Raw genomic sequence first — 6,789 nt, forward strand, 5'->3', positions numbered from 1 at the left:
CATAAAAGACAAAAACCACATGATCTCACACACATCTGGAATCTAAAACATTGATCTTATAGAAATAGAAAGTAGACCTGTGGTCACCAGAGGCTGGAGAGTGAAGAGGAGAGTGAGATGGGGAGATATTAGTTAATGAATACAAAGTTATGGTTAGATAAGAGGAATAAGTTCTGGTCTTCTCTTAACCAGTAGGGTGACTATGGTTAACAGTGTTGTATTGTATATCTCAAAATAGCTAGAGGAGGGAATTTTGAATCTTCTTATAACAAAAAATTATAAATATTTGGGATAATGCTAAATACCCCCACTTTGATTATTATACAACCTTGCCTTGAGTTAGGACATACTCTGAGGAACAACATGCTCTGGAATTTCCTCAGCATCAGGCTGATAGTGAGGGTTCATCCAAAATCATGTCCTTGCTTGGTTTTCTCACATCCCTCCCGCTTTTACCTTATTGATCTTTCCTGACGGCATGTTCTTAATAAATACCATGTGCATGATTTATCATCTCAGACACTACTTTGGAGAAAGCTGACCTAAGACACAGAATTAGTAAGTACTGTCTCCCATTTCTGTATTCAAATTTTGCACCTCTACAGAGGGGAGGAAAGTAAGATTCAGAGGGGTTCATATTTTTTTCTCAAGGTCATGGTAAGAGACTTAAGTCTAATATTCTAAAATCTAGTGATGTGAGTTGTACCACAGTGCCTCTTAAATATTTTCATAGGGAAGTAAATCTGATAAGAACAGATTCTACACTTGATCTTAGCCAAAAGGCCGAGAAGCAATAGCGAAGTAAATCTATTATAATGAGCTGCGAAGATTCCTAAGAATCTCTAATTTAAATTATATTTATACTCAGTCTCAGTTTCTTCATTTATGAAATTAGGACACTGTTATTATTGTCAATGTCTTTCTTTTTGTAAGATTAAATGGAAAAACATAGGGAACATGCTTTGGCATATGACTAGATATTCAGTATATATTTTTCCTTCATTGAAAAGCCAGGGTAAAGAAACTTTAACCCAATAAGGACTCAGGTGTTCTAAATTCGTTTGACCAACCACAGGTTTTTTTTGTTTTTGTTTTTGTTTTTTTGGGTTTTTTTTCGTAGCAAAGCCTCCATTTCTGGAAAAATACTGAAAAATAACAACCTTCTCAGTCCCTCAGACCTAATGGACTATATCAACATCTCCATGGACTTGGTGGATAAAGAATGAAGAATCATATGTTTAGAAGGTTTCTTAATAAAACCTAGCTCTCTCCCAAAGAGGAAAAGTCACAGAAGACTGGCATGCCACATTTAAAACAGTAGTAACCCAGTAGTCCTTCCTAACTGCTAACTAGACAATTCCCAGGAGCCCAGGAAGGAAATCCAGAAGGATATAAACATGAAATGAATCAAGCATGCAAGATTTTCAAGCAAAATCAAGCAATATTTTCTTTCTCTCTTTTTCCTTCTGTTTTGTTTTGGTGTGTGTTTGTGTATGTGTGTGAAATATTTATTTATTTTTATCATCATCGGGACATTAGTATTCAGAGGAAGGAAAATGCCTCTTGAATGAGATGTTTGTAGGGAAAATTACAAGGGAGACGAGGCTGACTTTGACCGAGCAATGCCCTCTGAGGATTGGGGTGGATCAGAATGGTTTCGAATATATTTTCTACTCCCCTAATGGAAGTAAAATAACAACATGAAATAGAGGGGATGGAACAGTCAGCAGGAGGATAAATACCAAGGAAGCGATGTAAACACAGCCCCCAATTTCCCCTGCGAGTAAGAGAATGAGGAATGTGTTATTTATCTCTCTTTGCAATCTGCAAGGCAGAGTATGGAGCTGCCCCCTTTGGGAATATCTTCTATAAACAATCAAATAATTTCAGGATGGGATTTTGAGATGCAGTGAAAGGAATAAAGGAGATTGAGAATTTCTCTAACTCCAGGTCTTCACACACCTCTCCCAAGAAAACTTTCTTCATCGTCCCTGGCAGTGAAATAATACCCTCTTTAAAAGAGAGGTACTTTAGAAGTCATGGATTATGCCATTCCTACTCATTATTTTAGAATATAAAAATTAATGCAACCTGGCTAAATGAGTTATTATGATTACTCTGCACTTGCAGATGAGTATGTAGTGTGGGCTCTGGAATTAAACCACCTAGCTTGAACCTTGCATTCATTACTAATGTAGTGTATTACCTTGGGAAAACTGTACTTGTACTTTCCTCAAGCCTCTGTTTCCTCATCTGTAAAACTAATGATTTCTACGTAATAGGATTTCTGTAAGAGATAAACCTGGTAATGTACACAAAGTTCATAGCACAATGCCTAGAAGATATTAAGAGCTCCATAAAGCCTGGAGCTTGTACTTGTTTTTGTTTTTGTTGCTGTTATTACTATCATTATTAATACTTATTAAGAAATGGAAGTAGAATCCAAATTCATTTTTTCCATCTTTAAATTCATCCTTCTTTTCTTTCCATTCTGTAACTTTTAATCTCTTAAGATTTCACATTGCTTTAGCAAATTTTATTGTTCTAATATGTAATAACTAGTGGCATATACATCTGATGCAATGACGTAGTAGGTAGTTTATGGAACTTTTCAGCCCAGGCCTTAACTCATACCAATCCCACACATCTCAGAAAATGTTAGCCAGGTAAACAAAGATCGATTTCACCTAAATATAGAGAAGACTGGAGGATATGTCATCACAAATGGAGTCAACTGTCTTTGGGAAAGTGTTTGCTGACTATGAATGGAAATGACTAAAATTTATTCTTATAGGGAAACTTTAATCTTTTTTTAGAAAGGGCAGGGCTAGGATAGATAAGGACTTGCAGAATCAATAGCATTTGTCCTGTGCCTTGAAGAATGTGGAGGTCTTTGATGAAGTAAGGAGGTAAGAGAGGCTATTGTAGGTGGGCCAACCACATAAGAAATGGGATGGAGAACTACCAGAATTTACTCATAAGTATATTCTTTAATCCTTAGGCTTCCTCTTGAAAGGCATTTCTTTAAGGATGCATTCCTCAATACCCCAGTTAAATAGTGTTCACTTTTTTCCCCTCCCTCATAGCATACTACAGTTTTCCTTCAAATTACATATTATAATTTAAAACTGAATATCTATTTATGTATGTTGATGAGGGTGGATTGAAGTAGAGTGGTGTGTGTGTGTGTTTTAGTTCAGTCTCCCCTATTAGGCTGTAAGTTTGTTCTATGAGGATATAAATCTGGTCTATTTTTACATGCATTTGTATCCTTAGTGTCTAGCACCACACGTACCTGACACATTGTAAATGCTATTACATATTTTTCATTGAACGAATGGATCAGTCAAGTGACTCGCTTGCATAGAGCGTGGTGCTGTGCTATAGAAATAGATGTATGGATGAGGAGCAAGAGAGGTCACTCTGTCTCTGCCCCCAAGAAGACTGTGGATCAATCCCTATTCCTCTCTTAGCCTTCGTTGTCTTTTCTGTAAAGTCAGAGCTAAAGACACTAAGTGGGTTTTCTGGTACTGAAGTTCTAGGATTTTTAATGCTTCTTTAATTATTTACTGAGAAGTATTTGCATTATACTAGTTAGTACCCATTAGTAAGAATACAATATATGATGGTGCTTTTTAATATACAAATAAAGGATGGTTGAGAGTTCTTTTTTCTTTATTATATAAATATACATTGAGCCCCTACATACCAGGTCTTAGAGGAAGCAGAGATCAGTAAAAAACATGGCCCCTGACTTTCAGCAACAGAGAGAGAATGAAAGAGGAACAAAAGAATGAGAATTAAAAATGAAAGAAAAATAAAGAGAAGAAAGATGCAGGAAACGTAAAGGAGAAGAGGTAAAAGAAAGTTAAGATGAAAAGGGGAAGGACGTGAAGAAGGCATGATTTCTTGAGCATGTATTTTATGCGTCTTATCCTATTTTACTGATGTTGAAACTGAGGTTCTAACAGATTAACTCTAAATTTATTGGTAGGACTTGGCTTACTTACAAAGCTGACTGCCTTATGATCTTAATATTGGGCCTATGATTCCTCTCTGCCTGGTGAAACCACATACAGGAAAACAGGCAGTTGCACTGATGTGGTAAGGGACTTGAGAGAGACCTGCATCCTTTGCATTTGTAATCCAAGACCCAGGGCCCTGCCCTCTTGTTCTTCTGGAGTCTCCCTCTTAGTACCTTAGAATGCTTACGTTTCCCCTGCACTTAAAAGAAACATAAAAAGAGAAGAGAAAAGAAAAGAAAAGAAAAGAGAAAATGTTGCTACAGCAAACTGAAGGGAGAAAGACTATTTTCCCTCAAAGAAAGAGGAAGCTTGTAGAAGCTTGGGGTAAAGACAGGGCGGGGATATGGCAGGAAAGGATCAAACTGAAGCCTAAAGGCTTTTGGCTCCTCTCCTCAATTATTCCTTCTCTTCTTTGCAGCTTTTAAGTTTCATTCATTGTATCAGTGGGATTTGGGGATTGGACTGAAGTTGCGGTAATAGAGGTGCCCGAGGCAAACTTTGGTTCTTTAGTTTCCAAGAAAAACAATTACCCTAATCTAGCCTGCCACCCCTTCTTCTCCCCTTCGCAGTGGAAATTCACTGGGTTCAGAAAGCATTCTTGGGAGGAGACATGTGTGCCATTTCAGTCACATTACATTGTGTGACTACAATGTTCCCAAATTTCTTTTTTCCCCCACTTACTTTATTTGCCATTTATTTAGTAAGCATTTATCCAGTGCTTCATACAACTAGCATTCATTGAGCTCTTCCCAGGAGCCCAGTGCTTAGTCAAGGATGTGAGATATATTATTTCATTTAGTTTTCATGATGACCCACAAGGTAAATATAATTTTTATCCTTATTTATTCCAAAGAGATTAAGTAACCTGCTCAAATTCACAGCTATGAATTAGACTAGCCAATACGTGAACTCCTTCATTGCCTGTCTTCACAGCCTGTGCTCTTAACATGTCATCATACAATCTCTCAACCACAACCGCTGTGTCCTAATTACCATTCTATGATTTTTAAATAAATCTTGAAACCAAGACACAGAGAGCTGAAGCAATTGCTTCATGTCCCACAGCTTGAAAACAGCAGAGATAAGATTTGAATTCATGCTGTTTCTTTGTTGTTGTTGTTGTTGTTGCTGTTTTTCTTTATTTCTTCTAAAAAAAAGAAAGAACACCAACAGGATACATGTGCAGAATGTGCAGGTTTGTCACATAGGTATACGTGTGCCATGATGGTTTGCTGCACCTATTGACCCATCCTCTAAGTTCCCTCCCCTCAGCCCCCATCCCCGAACAGACCCTGATGTGTGTTGTTCCCTTCTCTGTGTTCACGTGTTCCCATCATTCAACTCCCTCTTATGAGTGAGAACTTGTGGTGTTTGGTTTTCTGTTCCTGTGTTAGTTTGCCAAGGATGATGGCTTCCAGCTTCATCCATGCCCCTGCAAAGGATGTGATCTCATTCCTTTTTATGGCTGCATAGTATTCCATGGTGTATATGTACCACATTTTCTCTATCTAGTCTATCATTCAAGGGCATTTGGGTTAGTTCCATGTTTTTGCTATTATAAATAGTGCTGCAATAAACATACATGTGCATGTGTCTTTGTAGTGTAATGATTTATATTCCTTTGGGTATATACCTAGTAATGGGATTGCTGGGTCAAATGGTATTTCTGATTCTAGATTCTTGAAGAATTGTCATACTGTCTTCCACAATGGTTGAACTAATTTACATTCCCATCAGTAGTATAAAAGTGTTCCTATTTCTCCACAGCCTCACCAGCATCTATTGTTGACTTTTTGAAAATAATTGCCACTCTGACTGGCGTGAAGTGGTATCTCATTGTGGTTTTGATTTGCATTTCTCTGATGATCAGTGATGTTGAGGTTTTTATCATATGTTTGTTGGCCAAATAAATGTTTTCTTTTGAGAAGTGTCTGTTCATATCCTTTGCCCACTTTTTGATGAGGTTGTTTGTTTTTTTCTTGGAAATTTGTTTCAGTTCCTCATAAATTCTGGATATTATACCTTTGTCAGATGGGAAGATTGCAAACATTTTCTCCCATTCTGTAGGTTGCCTGTTCACTCTGATGATAGTTACTTTTGCTGTGCAGAAGCTCTTTAGTTTAATTAAATCCCATGTGTCAATTTTGGTTTTTGTTGCAATTGCTTTTGGCATTTTAATCATGAAGTATTTGCCCATGCCTATGTCCTGAATGGTATTGCCTAAGTTTTCTTCTAAAAATAGAAGAAACTTTAAGTTTTCTTCTAGGGTTTTTATGCTTTTGGGTTTTACATTTAAGTCTTTAATCTATCTTAAGTTAATTTTCATATAAGGTAAGGAAGGGGTACAGTTTCAGTTTTCTGCATATGGATAGCCAGTTTTCCCAACACCATTTATTGAAAGGAGATCATTTTCCTATTACTTGTTTTTGTCAGGTTTGTTGAAGATCAGATGGTTGTAGATGTGTGGTGTTATTGCTGAGGTCTCTGTTCTGTTCCACTGGTCTATATGTCTGCTTTAGTACCAATACCATGCTGTTTTGTTTACTGTAGTCTTGTAGTATAGTTTGAAGTCAGGTATTGTGTTGCCTCCAGCTTTGCTCTTTTTGCTTAGGATTGTCTTGGCTATACGAGGTCTTCTTTAATTCCATATGAAATTTAAAGTAATTTTTTCTAATTCTGTGAACAATGTCAATGGTAGTTTGATGGAAATAGCATTAAATCTATAAATTACTTTGGGCAGTATGCCCATTTTCATGATATTGAT

The 6,789-nt window shown here is 36.9% G+C and overlaps 1 pseudogene; it reads right to left on the reverse strand.

Annotated features, from left to right (window-relative positions):
* Nucleotides 1-626: 626 nt before the first annotated feature.
* LOC112608821 lies at nt 627-795 on the reverse strand (annotated as a pseudogene).
* Nucleotides 796-6,789: the final 5,994 nt, after the last annotated feature.

The sequence above is a fragment of the Theropithecus gelada genome, chromosome 15, assembly GCF_003255815.1.
Source record: "Theropithecus gelada isolate Dixy chromosome 15, Tgel_1.0, whole genome shotgun sequence".
Classification (NCBI taxonomy): domain Eukaryota; kingdom Metazoa; phylum Chordata; class Mammalia; order Primates; family Cercopithecidae; genus Theropithecus; species Theropithecus gelada.